At 35.9% G+C, this 21,785-nt stretch overlaps 1 long non-coding RNA gene across 1 annotated transcript in view; it reads right to left on the reverse strand.

Moving 5' to 3' along the window:
- Positions 1-20,408, reverse strand: part of LOC145246084 (uncharacterized) — a 69,348-nt gene extending 48,940 nt beyond the window's left edge. The window contains exon 1 of the long non-coding RNA XR_013863075.1: positions 20,339-20,408. This is a non-coding gene — a long non-coding RNA (uncharacterized LOC145246084). The remainder of the gene's footprint in view (positions 1-20,338) is intronic.
- Between the last annotated feature and the right edge of the window lie 1,377 nt (positions 20,409-21,785).

The raw sequence follows: 21,785 nt of genomic DNA on the forward strand, positions 1-21,785 counted from the left end.
GATATCACCATTTAAAAGCCATGCTACCGTGGCATCTTTACCCCTCAATAGTCTGTTGAAGTAACTGCTATAATGACTATGCAATGATGTTAGTCTTGGATTGGTGAATTGTCTATGTCAGTTTTTTTTTGTAGTTCTGGAACCCATTAAGCTTTTGTTTTATCATCCTAGCTACTATTTCTGCCTCAGTCTCACAGTGCTTTTGTTGTTTGAAAATAGGAGTCGTTGTTTTAACAATGTAGAGTCCTGCAGCATGAGAGATCCGGTTTAGTTCTTGGAGAAATATATTATATGGCACAAGTCTCTGGAGAGCAACATTCATCCTTCTTATTGCCACCTTTGTAGCTCTAGTTGAATTGACTTCTAGCAAACTATGTCTTTCCTTCCACTCAATCCTCTGGATCTCATCAATGATCTTACAAAGTTCTTCTTCCATTGTTAACTGCTCATCATCCAGGAATTTGTGTAGGTACAGTTGTTGGCAGTAATGTACTTGTCGATAGGGGAGAGGAAGACCAAGGTCCAGTGAGGGACTGTTGCTGCTTTTTACTTTGTTACCTGCTGGGAGTGAGAGATAAATGGGGGAGCTGTTCAACAAAGTCGATCCTGGGTTTAAATTAAATCCATGTTGTATTAGCATGGGCACAACTGGTCTTGCTGGATCACGAGATGAATGAAGGTGCTGTTCTGGCTGTGCTTTTGAGGTGGTGTACTTCTTAATGGTGGAAATTTTTATGAGATTTTTAAGTGGATTTAGTTCTTTTCCTGTTGCTATAAATTCTATTTCAGCATCATTGAAAACCTTTAGAATGTTAGAATGATTAAATTGATTGACTTACCGAGGGTGGCTCGGTGGGAAGGGAAAGACACTCATGGCTGTGAACGGCCCGGCCTGGTGTTTGTTAATGAAGAAAATAGGATGTCTATTCCTTATAGCTTAAATAGACATTCCAGTCTCGTTTCAATCTCGCTGAACGAGAGATTGAGACTATAGAAAGAGTCACCTTTGTAGGCTTGTTGTTGTTTTAGTTTGTTCTTGTCGTTGTTAGAGATCTATCAGACCGGTACGACAACTGTTAACAGCGCGTTATATTTACAATACGTTTACTTGTAAGCAACGAGGTAATTTTTCGTTGCAAGCTAAACGTCTTTTCTTCCCCCCCCCCACTCGTCGGTAGGAAATATCGACAAATGCTGTGCCACTGAGTTGTTATCTTTTGAGGTGGATATTTCATTTTTTTAACAGAAATGGAAGAATATTTCCTGCTAGGTTCCGTTAGTTGCTTTTGTTGGACATATTCTGTTGGAACATATTCCATAGCCTATACCAAAGTCCATTTCTTTTCTCTCTTCCATAAATCTGTTGCCAAGGTCGCTGGAAAAATGGTAGGATCCTTCTATCACTGCAGTAAACATCTCATTGCTGATGCAATTCTCTACCTATATAAGAACCAGGTACATCCAAGGATCGAGTATTGCTGCCAAATCTGAGCAAGAGCTGCTAGAAAGACCTTATCCTGTCTTGACAGAGTTCAAAATAAACTTTGTAGCCTCATTCCCACTGAAGCAACGGTGCGAGTCTTTCTGCTTTATCATTATTTTCATAGCAAGTGCTCGTCTGAGCTCTAATCTATTGTGCCCCCTTGCCTTCTTATAATTTCCTTTTCCTTGATTGGAAGGTTATTTTTCTGTTTTCTTTATAACAGCATTTTTAACGAAAGTGATCTCTTCATATGATATATATAATCCTATTTGAGAGACAAACAGACCCTAGCTGGTCAGCCAATATTTTATTTTTATTTTCAAGGAGGCCAGTACCTTTTATTTTTTTCACTTAGTATTTATTTTTCCGTTTTGCCTCAGTTTTAGTAGTGATAGCAATATAACAACCCCCTCTTTTCAATAACAGTCCATAGCCAAGCTTTAAAACCTCTACATTTTCGATTTTAAGCTGCTGAAACTGTTTCAGCTCGGGAGCAAGGAGCTCTAATATAAATAGCCTGGTGGCTGACCCTTGTTAGCCTCTGTCATGGCTATACTGCGACTTTATCAGGAAAGAAGGTTTACACCAATACTTACCTCTTCTTTACATACTGATGTATAAACGGGTTAAGTGGCATATTTTATCTTTGATACCGGTTTGTTTCACTTTTTTTAAAAAATTTTACTTCAGTAAGTTTTAAGAAATAAAGGGGCTCACTCCTGGAGCTAACACTTGATTCTGTTATGATTTAAATTTATATCCAAGGGCTTTTTTAAGAATAGATGCTGTTCCCTTTATGGCTGCTATTTGTATTTCATTACAGCTTGGTTTTCCAGAAATTGCTTCTAAGTATTTATGAAGATTCTTTTTTATTAAACCAGTTGCTCCTATCACAACAGGTATAATGTTTATTTCTTTCAGAGACCATGTCGATTTTAGATCATTTTTAGGTCCTGATATTTTGTTATCTTTTCCCGTTCAGCTCTATTAAGACTGAAATCTGGAATGGGACTGTGACATCGATAATGAGCGCAGTTCTTTCGGGCTTGTTCCATATTACAATATCTGGTTTGATAGCTTTGTCTTTTATGTATCTGCCCGCCTGTATGTCTTTGTCAGAGAACACAGTCACTTTTCCGTTCGATGTTATTGGTGATGGTTCATGTTCCCAGATGTTCGTTGCTCTATCAAGTTGCATCTCTCCACAGATCTTCCAATGGATGTACTTACATACTTTGTTGTGACGGGTAGTGTAAAGGCCATCTGCCAATAAGATTGGGCATGCAGACATTAGGTGACTTGAGCTCTCAATTGCTGAGTGGCAAAACTGGCATTGGCCATTTGCTTGTAGGCCAACCATTTTTTTTAATCCATTCTTGAGTAAGCCCTGATTTTGACTGACTATAATGAATCTTTCCTCATCAAATGGAAGTCTCTCGTTCTTGAGCCATTGAAGTGAAACATCTTTGTCGATATATACCTGTTTAAGCTCCTCCGGAAACTTTCCTACTCTTTTATTTTTCCTGTATGTGTTCGCATATGATTTACTAAAGTTTACTTCCGTTTGAAAGAATATGGTTTTTCTCCAGTATGTGTTTGCATATGACGCAACAATGTTGACTTCTGCCCAAAGGAAGAACCACATACTTCACAAACATGTGGTCTGTCTGCCGTATGGGTTTGCATGTGACGCACTAATGTATACTTCTGTCCAAAGGAAAAGCCACATACTTCACAAGAATGTGGTTTGTCTCCTGTATGTGTTTGCATATGACGTGACAAACTTGAGCTATGTGCAAAAGAAGAACCACATACTTCACAAAAATGTGGTTTGTCTCCCGTATGTGTTCGCATATGACACTGCAAATGTTCCTTCCGTGTAAAAGAAGAACCACATACTTGGCAAAAATGTGATTTCTCTCCAGTATGTGTTTTCATATGAGACAACAACTGATCCTTCCGTGCAAAAGAAGAACCACATACTTCACAAGAATATTGTTTGTCTCCTGTATGTGTTAGCATATGACGCAACAAAACTTCTTTTCGTGTAAAAGAAGAACCACACACTTTACAAGAATGTGGTTTGCAACCTGTATGTTTTGCCATATGACGCGACAAATGTTCCTTTCGTCTAATAGAAGAACCACATACTTCACAAGAATATAGTTTGTCTCCCATATTTGTTCTGTAGAATTTTACAAAAATCTTCCACACAAAAGTAATGAAATAGATGGTCGATGATAGGCGCTATTACGAATTGGTGTAATATAAATGATTTCAAAATGTTTTAATATAAGTTTTCACAAAACTGATATTTTGTCAGCATGTATTTGCCTCTAATTTCAGTTTTACCAATTAATAGGATTCTTTTTATAATTGTTAGATAGTGGATAGTATTTTTGTTTCTTTAATAATCCTAGATGTCAAATTTGTTTTTATTTATTAAATTTATGCTGCTTATGGAGATTCAAGCTTGTGTATTTTACATAAGAAACATACATATGACAAATACAATTGTTTGGCAGATATTTTATCAAATTTCATCCATTCTAATTTAATAATGGTTTTCTTTTTATTTGCTGCAATTTCTGCAAATATAAAACAAATTTTAAAATAATATTTCATGTGATAAAATTGAATTTTTATGTTGATTCTTATTAAAAAGTCTAAAAATTCTTTACTGTTGAAATTATAAATAAAATCAGAACATTTTTATGCAATACTGGTTTGTAAACAAAATGAATAGCTCTTTTCTTTGCCGATATTAAAATTCAAAATTTTTATATTTCTTAATTTTTAAATTATTCATATTGTTTGGATTCTGCAGATTATTGTTCTCATCTTGAATGTTATTTGCACAACGTTTCTGTCTTTTACCTCTGACCTTTTTATGTGTATCTTTGTTGAATGAGAAAAAATTTCCATCAAACTTAAGAATCTTCACTGATGACCGAATGAGCCCCTTTTTTTAATGAACCAGTGAGTATTCTTTTGTGCATCAGCCATGACTGGGAAAATATTTTAAATACTTAAAAATTCCATTGTCAATCTCCCTGATGATTGAACTTAAAAACTTCAGAGAAATGTAACTTACAACTGAATTTCTACTCAGTCATGGCTACTGGAATGTTTGCAAAGTTGACTAATGTTTCTAAAAGTGTAAATCATTTGTATTGCTCGCTCCCAATGGAAATAAATTGGGCAAACAAGTGTATCAAATAAGGTAGTTTTAGGCCATAGACTAAATAAACATATCTGATTTGCTAATTTGGATTTTAAAAGTTTTTCTCTAAATTTTCGAAACTATTAAAAAAATATTTGGATTGTTGTGAGTTTTTTTCAATGATTTAAACCCCACGTTGTGCCAAATGTCTTTGAGAGAGAGAGAGAGAAATGAAGAATTTAATTTCTTGTTTTTTTACAAAGGAGTCACCAATTATTTAGGACCGGAGGCCACTTGAAGATAAGGGTTAATGAGTGTACAGTGGTCAAGGGGAACATGTCATATTAATCGTTAGTAGTAGATATTTGGTAAATTGGATTACTTAAGGGAATGGATCATCAAGAATTTGTTCACCTTGGACTTGATGACAACTATTTTGTACTAAAATGGAACAGATTTCCACAGGCATGCAGTTCTAAGAAAGAAGCTTTGTTCATGGAATCTACATTTAGGTTTAGGTAGTCCGACGCGAGCCGTTTTTAAGGTCAGAACTCTACTCGAAAACGAATAGCCTATGCAAGAATATAGAACAGAGCTAGGACCAACTTTCTTACTACTATAGAAGGCAGAAGAACTTTATTTAAGTAGTATACTTAATATATGCAATCACCGTACGCTTGCTTGTATGTAAGTGTCCTCCATGATACCCATACCATACCAAACCACTGCACGTGGCTCATAATTTGACTGGCACTATATTTTTAACTGCAATACACATAATCCCAGCTGTGATACTAGGGCTAATTTTCTGAATAGATGCAACACTCTGCGCCTGACCTTAATGACTACAATCCCAAATCCCAACGAATTAGCTGTCCCTATAACTGGGAGGGAAAAACCCAATAGCTAGCTACGAAATCCTATACATTTTACCTCCAAGACGATTGCGTTTGTCTTACCTGCATGCATAAAAAAAAAAAAAAAAAAAAAAAAAAAAAAAAAAAATTTCCTCCCTTCTTCAGACTAAACCTTACCTGTAACTCAAAAATCCTAATGGAAATCCATCTGTAAATAAATAACCCCTCTGCTCTTGAACGCTAACAATCTACTCCTTCCAACCTATCCGCCACTAAACTCCCACATTGCTCCGGTGCTCCGCATCTGTAGTTGAATCGCTAACTTCCAGCCCCTAATCCCTCACATGCAAACTGTTTTAATAACCATCACTAAACATCTATACATTTCTACCTCTAAGGCATGCATTACAGCTCATTCCTATCCAGTAAGGGACTTAACAGCCTATGCACACAAAGGCAGGTACTTAACAGCCAAAGTACCCAGAAACAAAGCGATATGCACTACACAACTGTCTCGAGTTTTGCAACGATTAATTACGATATTGAAACGACACTCCTTGTTATGCAAAACGCCCCATGACTCTTACTAAAAAATACCTACAACTCCAACTCTATTCGCACCTACTGAAAACCTGCCCATATATATCTATTCACCTAATTACGCATGACTCAATACTTGCTGTCTTATCCATGCTATATTGCACTTACATCTTAACCCTCCTATCATCTAAAATAGCTCGGGCACAACTCGTAGCTCAATTCTTAATACCTACTCATACTGTAACACTATACTAGACCTAAGCTAACATTAATAAAATAAAAAAAAAAGGGTACGACTAAAATCACATTATCTCCTCCCTAACAAGCCCTCTTACAAACATAGACGCTTACACTGCATGAACTTCACCCACCCCCTTTATCCATTAACAAGTAAATAGCATGTCCCTAAATCACTTTGAGGAGTGTAACTAATCAGTAGATATAATCCCCAACAAACTAACCCAGTAACACTAACAACGCGGGGTCGCAGAAATACCTGGATTAGAACCTAGGCGCGGAGAAAACCCTCTCAGGGCTGACGGACCCAGTAGATCTTCCCAGATCATCCGTCTAGGAGAAGGAAAACTCTGAAACTAAACCAAAGGGGAGAGAGGCCTCTTCAGTCTTGGATGACAACCTTCCTAGAGCTGGTGACTCAAACAAATTCACCGGTTTGCAAACCTAAATTGCTTAAGGAGTAGATAGGCTCTGTCTATCGCCCGGCTTCCATACTCCTTCTTTGCCTATTAGACAAGCGCAGAGACACTATCTCAGTGATTCGACAGAAACACCCAGCGGTAGATCTTGTTTCCTGGCTAGGGCAATGAACGCCGTTCTTCCCCATTCCCAGCATGCCCCACCCCTAAAACTGAACATTTGGGAGTGCTTGAGTATAAGATATGCCTGAGCAGTTAGATTGGGTTGACCTTCTCCTAAAGGGTTGAGGGTACCGGATTGACAGTTCCTGGCTGCTGTTCCCGACTGGTAGTACAGGAGCCCTAACTCTTTGGTAGCGCTTAGAGCGGCTGCTCCATCAACAGTTGAATAATATCGGGTTGTTTGCAGTGCCATGACGCGCATGGAAAGGGACCCTGCACTCATCCCCGGTGGGCTTTCCTGAGGCCACAATCCTAATTGGAGAAAGGTCAGCTGATGGTCTACTTGTGATGCATGTCTGAAGCTCCGCATAACCTCTTGCTTAGCTCCCCCTTACCGAAACTCTTAAAAAAAAATATGACGACAGTACAATCTAAAAATAAGCTTAAACCAGGATTAGGGACAAACAAATTCAACTTGCCTCCTCCCTTGAGGCTCTCATTCACAAATATCCGTGGGTTTAGAACTAACTTAGCTGATGTTGAAGCATTTCTCTTAACAAATACCCCGGATATCTTAGCACTAAGTGAGACTAACCTACACTCCTCCATTCCCTCTAACCACTTTAACATGCCTGGATATCTCCCACTCTGCCGTAAGGACTCTGACAGACATATGCACGGACTTGGAGTTTACATTCGTAATACCCTTCCCTTGACTAGAGAAACAAACCTAGAAACAGATGATCAAGCCTTTATGTGCTTTAGACTAAACGTGCAACACAGTATTAGCTACTATTATTTTCTCTACCGCTCTCCCTCAACTCAGGACTGCTCCATAATAAACAAAGTATCTGACAGCATAGACACGGCACTGTCCCTCGACACTAGCGCACAAATACATGTGTTTGGTGACTTTAATGTCCACCACAAAAACTGGCTTGGATTCTCTGCTCACACAGATGCAGCGGGCAGCACAACCCATAGCTTCGCTATATCTCACTCCCTATCACAAATTGTTACGTTTCCAACCCGTTTCCCTGACCAGGAAGAACAACACGCATCACTTCTAGATCTGTTTTTGACCACAGTTCCCGATGACTGCATAGCGAAGGCCCACAGCCCACTCGGGAACGCTGATCATGCAGTGATAATGGTTGAAATCGCCCTAAACTCTAGACCCAAAACTGAAGAGCCAGTGCTCAAAACAACGAGATATTATAATAAGGCTGACTGGGAAGCCATCAGGGAACTAATTAGAGATGCTCCATGGAAAAATATTTTCTCTCTCCCTGCTGAACAGTGTGCAAACGAGACCACTGACTGGTTCAAAACTGCAATCGAAGCGCATGTTCCCATGCGGAAATTTTATAGTAAGCCCCACTCTCCCCAATGGTTTACGTCGACTTGTGCAACTGCCATTACTCAAAAGCAGCATGCATACCGTAGGTTTAACCGACATAAGTCCAGTTCAAACAGACTGAAGTATATAGAAGCTAGAAATAACGTTAAGAAAGAAATAACGACAGCTAAGAGAGAATTTACGGAAACCACTAAAAAGCGCATCGAAGCACAAAAACTAGGAACTCGAGACTTCTGGAAAATCTACAACAGTGTAGTAAATAATGGGCAATCGACAATTCCCCCACTAACCAACAATCACGAGGTTGTCTCCTCAGCAACCGACAAGGCTAACATGCTTGCCAGTCGGTTTGCCTCAAACTCCACACTGGACCCTTCCAACCACCCCCTACCTGACTTTCCTATGCGGACAGACGCCACACTAGACGATCTGAAAACCACCCCTGCTCAGGTGCATGCTATCATAAAAAACCTTGACACCTCAAAAGCATGTGGACCCGATCTTATCCCAGCTGTGCTATTAAAAAAGTGCTCAGCCGAAGTAGCTCCAGTTCTCTCCAAACTCTACAACAAATGTCTTAATGAAGCTTGCTTTCCGGGCTGTTGGAAAACTGCTTCTGTTGTACCAGTATTCAAGAATTCTGGTGAAAGGACAGACCCATCAAATTATCGCCCCATTAGCCTCCTTCCACTTTTTGCCAAAATATTTGAGACCATAATTAACCATGCTCTAGTCCATCATCTTACAGATGCTAAACTACTGACTGACAAACAATATGGATTTAGACAAGCCCGTTCCACAGCAGACATCCTCACCGTGATCTCTGAACGTATATACCAATCACTGGACAAAGCGGGGGAAGGCAGAGCGGTAGCTCTAGATATATCTAAGGCTTTTGACAGGGTATGGCATGAGGGTCTCCTCAGTAAAATCAGATCATACGGTATCACTGGTAGAATACTTAACATAATTAAATCCTTCTTAGATAAGAGAAAAATCCAGGTAGTCCTCGACGGTCGCACATCTAAACAATATGATATAAATGCGGGAGTGCCCCAGGGTTCTATCCTTGGACCTCTATTGTTCCTGATATTCATAAATGACCTCCCCGACAACATTGCCTCTGAGATGGGTATATATGCTGATGACACTACACTCTATGGCAGACACGACAGGAAGACGAATGAACACATTTCTAAAGAAATGGCAGAAACACTAGAGGAAGACCTCCAATCTGTAGTGGAATGGGGACAAAAGTGGTTGGTCGCGTTCAATGCTGCCAAGACTAAACTAGTTTCATTCAATAATTACAAGAAACCCTCTCTACCACCAATAGCAATGGCCAACGACTCTTTATCTGAGAGTCCATCTTTCAAACTCCTTGGCCTAACGTTCACAGGAAACATGAGTTGGAACAATTACATTGAAGGCATTGCCAGGGCCGCTGCAAGAAAGGTGGGCTCTCTCTACCGTGCTAGAAAACTACTAACACCCGAAAGTATCCTGTACCTCTATAAGGCCACCATTCGCCCATGTATGGAGTATTGCTGCCACATCTGGGCTGGTGCATCTGCTACTAGTCTCTCGCTCCTTGACAAGGTTCAAAAGAGAGTCGCAAATCTGATAGGCCCTGAACTGGCATCTAAGCTTCAGCCTCTGTCCCATCGACGAAATGTTGCATCCCTCTGCCTGTTCTACAAGTATTTTAGTGGTGAATGCTCTGATGAACTGCAATCACTTGTGCCCCCACGACGCGAGCACCCTCGACAAACCCGACAGGCTACTAGATCCCACCCCCACACTGTAGAGGTCCCTAGATGTAAAAGATCTTTTTACTCCAATAGTTTCTTCCCCAGAACCGCAAGACTCTGGAATTCCATTCCAGGTCCCTGCTTCCCCAACAGTACTGACGTGCAGAAGTTCAAGTGTAACGTGAACCGACACCTTGCTGCCCAAATCCCTACATAGTACCCCAGTAGTTGTTGCCCCTGATAGTAGCCCCCTACACCAAAGTGGCAATTTGCCTTGTTTGGGGTGAAAATGTAATAAAAAAAAAAAAAAAAAAAAATAAAGAGTGGGGGAAATTATTGATAGTGGTTTCAGCTAGATGAGGGTTTTTCGTGAAAATCAGGCCAGGGAGGACCACAGATTGAAGTTCAGACGAGGACTTGCCATGAATTTTCAATGATAAAGCAGAGACAGGCTTGCGACGTCTCTTCTGGGGGAAACAGGTTGCAGGGAAGAGAAAAGGGCATCCCTCACTAGGCTACAAAGTCTATTTTAAACCCTGTCAAACCAAGATAAGCTGCTTCTAGCAGCTTCGGTTCAAATGTGGCAACAGTACTCAATCCTTTGACATACTTGGCTCTAATATAGGTAGAAAATTTTATCAGCAGTGATATATCTACTGGAGCAGTAAAACAATCCAACCATTTTGCCAGAATTCTTGGCAATGGATCTGAGGTACAGGTTCCATCTCAGATCAGGAATAAAGGTAAGACAGAAGTTTCTCAAAACATGGAGCCTTCTCAAGACGAGAGCCATTCGTTATGATTGATGCCAGATAGGAATCAGAGCATTGATGATGGAAAGATAGAAGCTTGGTTTTAGATGCATTAAAACTAATCAGCCATCTCTTCCCCATTTCACTATGTGATCAAGATCAGAGAAGAGAGAATCAGGAATAACTTGGTCATTTACGGCCTTTGAAAGTATGAAAATGAGAATATAAGATTTGCCTTCCCCCCTTCTACACTAGTCAGCTAATTTTAATGAAGATAGAATTGAATAAATATTTTTCGTCTTCTATCAGTCTTCCTGGACTTAATTCATTTTGAAAATGTAAATAAGGTTAAAAACACAAAGTTTGGAAGGATCACAGAGAAACTCCCTTTCGGACACATGGCTAAGGATCTAAAAGATAACTACAGAGTTTTTTCTGCCATACTCGAAAGAAAAATAAAAGTTAATAACAACATCAACAACGTGAAGGATAACTGGTCTTTATATGATTTTCCTGGACACAAGCCTACATTCAACCACAGCCAAAAGTAATAAAAATTCTTAATAATAACAAAAGGAGAGTAACAGTAGTAGTAATAATAAATAACAAGAAGAAATAACAATAAAACATAGAATCCAACATCTAGTAAAAGTAATAATATGTCACTGTTATTGAAAAACTAAAATGATTTCAGTATTTTTTAAAACAATTTTCAAAATCGGCAGATAAACCAACATTTCCAGAAACGTCTTATAATCTGTAATAAATTATGAAACAAACAAGAGATAAATTACAAACTTCATAAAATGATTACACAACGACAATTCATTCTCTTCAGCCTTATGTACGGAAAAAACATTTCATGGAGCTCTAACCAATCTCCAAACTTCTAGGATTACAATCAGGATTTGGTTCTGGGGTTTGGGAAGGAGTGAGTCACTCTCTCGACGACAGCACGTTTCTGCCCTCTTCTTTTCCAATCGACCACACCTGGCCTCTCGCCACCAATGTCACACCGCACAATCTGAATGTCAGCAATACGAAATTCTTTTCAAGAGAAGATATTCATGACTCGTTTCTCTCTGTGCCACCAGGGAATTTTTCCCCAGCTTTTATATCCTCCTATCTAGAAAAAAGAAGAAAGAGACAGGAAAAAAAAATAGCTTCTCCCATCATGTTCTGCCTTCCCAAGATACCCTTTGTATATACAAATGCACTGGCCATCCTTTCCTTCTTCTTTCCCAAAGAGCGATGCAGATACGCCCAGTACGTTTCTTTTTTTCTTCTTCTTTTCTAACCATATACCCCACATGTGACATACCACAACAAACATGGGCCTTTAGACCAGGGGTCAATTAAGATGAAGATAATCAATAAGGTTGTTTTTTAAAAGTTAGAATGAGACTTTGTCTTTTTATATACAGTCCTTTAAGCAGATAATAAAGCAAACTTAGCACATGCATAACATCCACTCATAATTATTATTAAAAAGTTATATGTAGTAACAGCAATGTATATCAAGAAGGGATGAAAAGTTTAAGAGAAACCTTCAAGCAAAACAAGCATTCAGAAAGCATGACATCAGCGCCAAGTAATCTGGACCAGACCGCAAAGGACATCAGTCAGAAACTCACTAGTTTTTATACCATCCAAGGCGGGCTTGTTGGAAAACACGACAAAGAATATGTAATAAGGACAGTATTCTAAAACCATTCATAATGCCTACAATCTAAGCCAGGGACGCCAATAAAAGCCAAACAAGAGTCAACCCTCTGCTTTTTATGAATGACCCCAGGACAGTATTTAGAAGTGATGCAACTCTCCAGGAAAAGCTTGTGTGAGTCAAGCCCCTTACAAAAAAAAGTCATGACCAAGAACTGCGCATATGAACTCCCATATAAATGTGGAAAAATCTACAAAGGTGAGACATGTCGTCCACTAAACATATGGTTAAAAGAACATCAAAAAGCTGTAGTCTGTAAAGAGATTGAAAAGTTGGGTATCAAAGAAGCAGCACATATGCTGGGCGACAATCAATTACTATGAGGACCTAGTATAGAATTTAACATGATATGGCAACTATTAATTATAAATAATAGATAATATGTACAGCATTAAGTAATAAAACATTAATATATAAATATATATACATTTATTAATATACAGTAATATATATAGTAATAAAATAATCTATATGTTTATCCACTTCAACCATTATAATCCTGAACATCCCCTAAAATACAAATGGGATATTCCAAATCATACCAACTGTTATTATGCTGAATTCCGTTCTGCCCAATAAAATAATGTTTCATATGCATGTTAGTTATCTCTAGTCAGTGTCTGGTGAGTGCAGATCAAAAACTAAGTTATTAATAGCCAACCAGTGTCTAGTGGGTGTAGATCACAATATTAAAAAGTTGGTTATCGCCAGCCAGTGTCTGGTCAGTGCAGATCACAATATTAAAAAGTTATTTATTGCCAACCAGTGTAAGGTGGGTACAGATCACAATACTAATAAATTATTTATCGACAGCCAGTGTTTGCTGGATTCACATAGAAATAATATGTTAGTTATTGTCAACCAGTGTTTCATCGGTGCGGATCACAATATTAATAAGTTACTTGTCAACAGCAAATGTCTGGTGGGTGAAGGTCACAATAAGTTACTTATCGCCAACCAGAGTGTGGTCTGTGTCAATGACAATACTTATGAGATGCTTATCGCCAGCCAATGTTTGGTAGGTGCAGATCATAATAATTTTTTAATTTTTTTTATTACATTTTCACCCCCAAACAAGGCATATTGCCACTTTGGTGTAGGGGGGTACTATCAGGGACATGAGCTACTGGGGTACTATGTAGGGAGTTAGGCAGCAAGATGTTGGTTCACGTTACACTTGAAATTCTGCATGCCAGTAAAGTTGGGGAAGCAGGGACCCAGAAGGGAATTCCAAAGTCGAGCGGTTCTGGGGAAGAAACTACTGGAGTAGTAAGCTCTCTTACATCTAGGGATCTCTACTGTGTAGGGGTGGGATTTAGCTGCTTGTCGGGTTTGTCGAGGGTATTTATATTGTGGGGGGACAAGTGCTTGTAGTTTGTCAGAGCATTCCCCATTAAAATACTTGTAGAACAGGCAACATTTTGTTGATGGGACAGAGGCTGAAGCTTAGATGACAGTTCAGGACCTATCAGGTTGGAGACTCTTTTTTGGACCTTGTCTAGGAGCGAGAGACTAGTAGCAGATGCACCAGCCCAAATATGACAAAAATACTCTATATTGTTTAGATGTAAGACCGTCGAGGACAACCTGAATTTTTCTCTTATCTAAGAAGGATTTAATTATGTTAAGTATTCGTCCAGTATGATCTGATTTTCCTGAGAAGACCTTCATGCTATACCCTGTCAAGAGCCTTAGATATATTTAGAGCTACCCTCCCCTGCTTTGTCCAATGAATGGTATATATGTTAAGAGATTACAGTTAGAATATCTGCTGTGAAACGGGTTTTTAGTTACCACCAGCTATGACAGTCAGTTTTTGTTCGGTGCTGATAACAATACTATTAAGTTAATTATGGCCAGCCAGGTTTTGTTTGGTGCAGATAACAATATTAGTAACTTAGTTATTGCCAGTTAGTGTTTGGCTGATTCAGATCACAATGCGAATAAGTTATTTATTGTCATCCAGTGCATGGTGGGTGCAGATAACAGTACTACTACCTTATATATCGCCAGCCAGTGTCTCGTCATACAGATCACAGTAATAACAAGTTATTAACACCAACTAGTGTTTTGCTAGTGTTGATAACTATACTAATAAATTAAATATGGCCAGCCAGTATTTTTTTAGTGCAGATCACAATACTAATAAATTACTTATTGCCAGCCAGTGTATGGTTGGTGCAGATAACATTAAATTTGTTATCACCAGCCAGTGTCTGTTGCAGATCACAAAAATAAGTTACTTATCACCAGCCAGTGTGTATTCTGTGTAGATCACAATACTAATAAGTTACTTATCGCTAGCCAGTGCTTGTTTATTGCAGGTCACAATAAAAAGTTAGTTGTCTTCAGCCAGTGTCCGGTCAGTGCAGATCACAATACTAATAAATTACTTATCGACAGCTAATGTTGCAGATCACAATATTTAGTTAGTTATAGCCAGCCAGTGTCTAATAAGTATAAATCTTACTAATAACTTAGTTATCACCAGCCATTCTTTGGTTGGTGCAGATTACAAGAAGTTATTTATCGCCAACAAGTGTCTTCCTCGCTGCAGATCACAATAAGTTATTCATTGCCAACAAGTGTCTTCTCAGTGCAGATTAAAATACTAAAAAGTTATCTATTGCCATCAAGAGTCTGGTGGGTGCAGATCACAGAAGTAATAAGTTAGCTTTCTCTAAACAGTGTATGGTCAGTACAGATCACAGTAATAAGTTAGTTTTCTCTAACCAGTGTATGGTCAGTACAGATCGCAGTAATAAGTTAGTTTTCGCCAGCCAATATCTGGTGGGTGCCGATCGCAATACTAATAAGTTAGTTATCGCCAGTCAGTGTCTGGTTGGTGTTATTCACAATACTAAGTTATTTATTGCTAGCCAGTGTTTGGTCGGTACAGATCACGATATTAATTTTTTTTTTTATTACTAGCCAGTGCCTGATCAGTACAGATTATAATGTAAAATTACTTACTATCTGGATACACATTACACTGGCTAGCGGGTGCAGCTCACAATACTAATAAGTTAATTATCGCCAGCCAGTTTTTGGTTAGCGCAAATTAGAATACTGATAAGTTAGTTATCACCAGCCAGTGTCTGGTCGGTACAGATCACAATATTTATTAGTTATTTATTGTAAGATCACAATATTTACAAGTTATTTATTGTTGGTGGTTGCAGATCGCAATAATAATAAGTTATTTATGAACAGCTAGTGTTTAGTTCTATTTTTTGTAATAACATATCTCAAGCAGTTCTCCATATTTGTCCATAAAAATATCTATTTTATAATTCAAAGTTTGATCAGAACAAATATTGCACTGATTATTCTATTGAAGGACGTTCTATTGTTTGTTTATATGATGATGTTTTTAACTACCGTGAAATTTCTATGGGTTCTACTAGTTAGTAATAAATAATGACAAGTACAACTAAAAATAAAAAAAATGTTTTAGGCTCCCAAAATTCGTATTAGAACTGCTTGCAAGCACCTGCGGCACAGTGGTTAGAGTACTTTAAAATATCAATTGTAAAATTAATATTCTCCTGAAGCTTGGAAGTTCAATTCTTCTTAGTGTGGGCAACCTAAAAATACAATTGCAAATTACTTAGTGCGTCTATGGCTGATGAAACAAGAGTATGCTGTCCCCATGAAATAAAATTTGGTCCAAATTCCCGAGTTTGACAAAAACATTCCCAAGTTTGACAAGATACACATGAAGAAAGTTGGAGGTTACATCGACCAAAACGTTGTGAAAATGACATTCAAGATGAGAACAGTAGTCTGAAAAATCCAAATAATACAAATAACCAATTTTTATCTTAAAATTAATAAACATAACATCCACTTATGAAAACTCCATTATGAAAAACTCAAACCTTTCTATCTATCAAAAACTAACGTTCAACAAAATACAAAATAGCGTAATTGAAAAATAAAAATTAAACAAATATTTACATATTGTCAAGAGCAGATATAGACACAAGGATGTTATTTTTTAATGTAAGGAAAATGCAGTTCACCAAAAGCATCACTCTGAATTAGAACAAAAATAAAAAATGGGTTCAGTCTAGAAAGATGTCTTCTTCACTGACTGAGTGCAAAAAAGATAAAATAAAGTATCAAAACTGATACTACACTTTTAATTTAATTCACTGATTTTCCTGTTTTTTAATATTCAGAATAGGTAAACTTTTTTCAATTTCAAATGAATTGATTGATTTGATTTATGTGAGATAAAACTTTTGTGATTGGTGATGGGCATAAGAATTGTTGCAACATACAAAAAATAATAATTTTTCTCGACATAACTAAAGACCAAAAAATTAACTGCATTAAAAAGTATAGTAATAAATGAATAATTGTTGACGATGACCAAACCTGCTTTAAATGGGCGAAATCCTGACTCCACAAATTAGACCAGGGCATAAAACTGACGGAAAAAAAATGGGCTGAAAGGTGACACTCCAAGGCGGGCAGGCAAATGTTAGTGTTGCAAAAAAGAAATACTCTTTTAGCGACCCCCTAACCAGGTCTAGTAACAACAGTATGAAAAATGCTTGCCGGAGCTAGTCAAATGGCCTAGTCTAGTCACCATGAACTGAGAATTTGACTTGGGAGGAAATGGAAGAACCTGTTTTATAGGTTTTAAACCACCTCCGACCTCCTTGACCATAATACCATTTGCTATGCTTCACTCATATTGGTTCCTTTATCCCCTGACGGATGGACTCACCCAACATAAGCATCGCCTCTCTTATATATATATATTTTTTTATATAAAACTTAGCTGCATGCCCGAGATAAAAATTAAAAATATAAAACTGGAAAACTTTCCTTCATATAATAGCTTTCGTCTGCTTGAACTTATCAGAAAAAAAAAGAAACATAGAAGGTTCGTTAGAAGCTAATACTAGGTATCTGGTGTCTATTTTCTCTCATAGAAACTGTAAAGATTTTTTTTAAAGAATTGAAATTTCAGCAAATGGCTGCGTGTTTCACTTAGCAATAAAGTTGACTGAAAAAAGATAAGTGGACAATAGTCACAAATGCAAGGGAGATAATTACTAAGCAAAAATTTTAATTTTAAAAACAAGAGGCAGATTTGAATGAATAGTTAATGCAAGGGAGATAAGTACACTTATTAAGCAAATACTCATAATAATGAAAAGAATTTGGTACACTGAAAATGTACACAAATTAATAGATTCTTATTTTAAATCTAGGCTTTAGTTACCTTAGCCTCCCTGTTGTTCTGTGAGAGTGTGAACATGGCGGTATATACGAAAAATTCGTCCTCAACAATATTTTAGGTCAAATGTCAATGTTAGTTTTATTTTTAATAAAATAAAACAAGATGTTTTTTTCATTTACATTACAAACTTTTTTTGAACTTTTTAACAAACTTTTACAAACAGAAAAATAAAATTTTAAAATTTATTCAACCAAAATATATGATGAAAGATTTAAAGATTTTTCCAATTGTTTTTTTGGAAATGAAATTTTTTCAATCGGCTTTTTTGGAAAAAAAGATATATATATATATATATATATATATATATATATATATATATATATATATATATATATATATATATATATATATATATATATATATATATAAAGATGTTTTTTTTCATTTGTCACTTTGCCACTCATGTATTGGATACTTTTTTTTTTATAATGCCTGATTAAAATACATGGGAAATGTAAAAAAAGTACAAACGTTTTGTTCAATAAATTACAAAAAATTATATTAAAAATAGACTTTCTGGATCTTTTATAAGTATGTAAAAATTTAAGAAGTTCAAATAAAATCTGTAACGTAAGTGAAAAAAAAAACACACCTCGTTTTTTTTATTAAAATTTATTTTTTCTACGTACGGATAATTAATGACTGCTTTGGTAGGGGGGGCATGGTTTTTAACGCCGGTTAATCATAATAACTTTTTAAATTTTCGAGTACTTTTTATTGTATTTGAAAAATTATAGTTTAAAGTTAATTTCTCAAAGAAAAAAGTGTGTTAAATAAAAAAATACATGGAATAATTTATCTTAAATCTGAAAAACCCTAGATTTCATGTAAAAATTTATTATGACAAAAATCGCGTTTACATTTTTCTAGCAAGAAAAATATGAGTTTTCTGGAATTATTTCCAAATTAAGTATTAAGTTAAAATCTTAAGATAATGAATTAATACAATAAATGTACTTAACTTTTGCTAAAAAAGTAATAATTATCCAAAAATGTATCACTGATAGGAACGAAACTTGTTCATCGTATCAAAAAAAAAACTTGCAGCAAAATTCAAATATGTATGGAAGGACAAATTAGACATAATTTATGTCTTTATTAAACATTATTCCGGCATACTGAGTGACTTTTTTTTTTAGTAGCAGACCCTCCTTCCTTATGCATAAAAGTTAATTAAATTCATTAATTATACTACTGACAATTTATTCTTTGAAAAAAAAAAGTTAGCACCATTATTCATTAATATTAATACAGAATTACAATTGGTTAAGAAAACAATTTATAATCATTGAAAAAATTACACACTAAAAAAAATACAGACTTACATTAAAATTTATCATAATGTTTACGTGAAATTTAAAGTTGATAAACACAAACAGGCGGGTAGTTGAAAAGAGGAGGAGGAGGAGGGTGGGCAAAACAGACTGGTTTTCTTTTCAACTCTGCGCATCCGTACTTACCGACATGGAACGTTCGTATAATTTTTGCCATTTTTTAATTAAATTATTTTTCTATGTTCCTGTTTTTCAATTTAATTTTTTTTTTACTTTATTTTCGAAGATTATATGAACAGTATTTTACGTTGATAATCATACGTTATTGTGTGCAATGGAAATATTAGAATCTTACATGTAAAGATTACGTTAAAAATGCGTAGAAAAAGTAGAAATAATTTTTGCAATTATAATTTTTTTTGTTAAAATGTTAAATAAATAATGCTTAATTCAATGATAATGTTGGTAGTTCGAGAAATAAATTTTTCTTCGAGTTATATTGAATTCATTAATACGGACTTCAGGGTTTTTTGTGATGTTCTTGTAAAAATTATTTTATTTTTATTTTATTGTTACAAATTACGATGCTTTATTTACATAAAAAAAAGCAAAAATAAATTCTTGCGTTTTTTATTTACTACTGAAAACCATAACTTTAGTAAAGGTATTTTTTGTTTAAACAAAATAATACATTTTCACTAAGATTTAAATAAAAGTAATTAGTTCATTGTATTCCGCGATCATTATTTGATAAATACTGAAAATTTCATTAAAATTGGCTAATTTCCTGAATTTTGGTGAATTTTTAAGTAAAGGGAAGGGTCAAAATGTTTGAACATTTTGAGCATCGGCATTCATTTTGCCCGTACCTAATTTTTTCATTTACATTGACTTTTGACTTAAAACATTGCCCTGGACGATTTTTTCGCATACACCGCCATTTTCACAGTCTCGCAGAACAACAGGGAGGCCAATGTAAACCAAAGCCTAAATCTATTTAGTTAAATAAATTTCTGTACTCATGATCCAGACAAAACTCAGCGTTAATTTTGGAAGTTGATTATTTTCTCTTGAAAGTTCCAAGCGTGGATTTTTTTTTGTTTTTGTTTTATTTGACCATTTTTTTAACTTAAAAATCTAAACAGTTTAAAATTTGTCCACCTCATTCAAAATTCTAAATATTTTTAGGTAAAAATAAAGGAATTGTCGTTTTCCTAATTTTTTAATCACGATTGAAAACAAAACAAAACGCAATTTTCATTATGATTATTCGCTTTGTAAATGTAGTTATCTTCTTTATTTTTAACGTATTCTGCAAATACGCTAAAGCCTTATACAAAATTTATATAATAATACTTACTTCTTGTGTATAATCTGTTTTCGACTGACTTTATTTGCTTTTATAACCGAAACAATTTTTCAAATGTAACTGACTTAAGAGCCGAACTAAAATTCAAGATGGCGAACGGAAAAGCAGATTCGCATAAAACAAAACTTAGGAGATAAATTTAAAAAGAAATCATTTCGAAACGGGGTCGATTTATTTTTTGAATATCACAGATAAAATAAGTATTATTTTATTTATCTCAATATTTTAATATTTAGATGAGAAAAAATAATTGCAGTCTTCATTTTCATTAACTTGAAAGGAGACAACATCCAGACATTCTTTCGCTTTCAGTTAAAGATCTAGGATTTGTTCAGTTTGAAAAGGACATCATCTTCTCAGGCATTAGCTCCTACAGGAAAAGGGATGACATTATTTAATTGCTTATGTTCGCTCATTTGTAAGGGATGTAGAAAGGATTAAAACATTTTGGGAAGTGGTTTCCCATTATGAACTGTCCTTGTGCCTTACTTTGCCATTGTTGGAGGCATCTAAACAAAGCAAACGTTCAGAGTGTTCTGTTGTCAGAAAGGCCAAGAATTATCGTTTCTATTTGGATGATTGTATAGTAGCCCTCACCATATCTTTGAATATTTTCTTATCTGTTTGTTCTAACAGGAGATAGGGCATTCTACTGGATGCTAAGCATTCACCTGCTATCGCATATATTCCAACCGAGAGATCTTTTTAAGTTTCTGATCTCCAGTGCAATTGTTTAAACTTCTCTTGAACTTGGTTCACCGCATATATTTGCTAAGTATTTTTAAAAAATTGTTTTTCATGAATCCAGTAGCCTCTATAACTATTGGAATGACAGAGATTTCCCAAGATTTCAGTTCTTTTCATATGTATATAAGGCCATGGAATTTCGTTATATTTTCCCTTTTCAGTTTTGTTTCACACAGCATCAATAGGGACACAAACTTCTACTACCTTAGTAGAAGTTCTTCTGAAAAGAGCTGCTCACAATTCATTGCCCACCGCGTGGTGTTAGTGTCGCCAGACAAAATGACGGATAACTCCCTTAAAATAATTTTTAGAAAAATAAATAAAAATAGTCAGACTTTGCATTAAAAAAGGAAAGTATAAATTTATTTGCCATCTTTTTATGTGTTACACTCATATTGTTTTTAGTGCCCATTGGTCGGGTGAAATGAAATGAAGAAATCCTTCTTGACTGGGTAAATGTTTTTTGTGTTAAAAATTTGGAGAGAAAAAGTAAAGAATTAAACAATTAAACAGTTCTTTTTTAAGGAAGAATTAAACAATATAAAAGTTCCTTACTTACTTAGCGGAGACATAGAAAAGGATAAAGATAAAAAGTCCATCAGGGTAACAAGTCCATCTCCATGTGGAGGAATTAATTGTTAAGCGTGCGCGCGATAAACGTCCACGCGAACAGAGTCGATAATGATGATGT

This window comes from Euprymna scolopes, chromosome 23 (genome assembly GCF_053919585.1).
Source record: "Euprymna scolopes isolate OS-2025 chromosome 23, ASM5391958v1, whole genome shotgun sequence".
NCBI lineage: Eukaryota > Metazoa > Mollusca > Cephalopoda > Sepiida > Sepiolidae > Euprymna > Euprymna scolopes.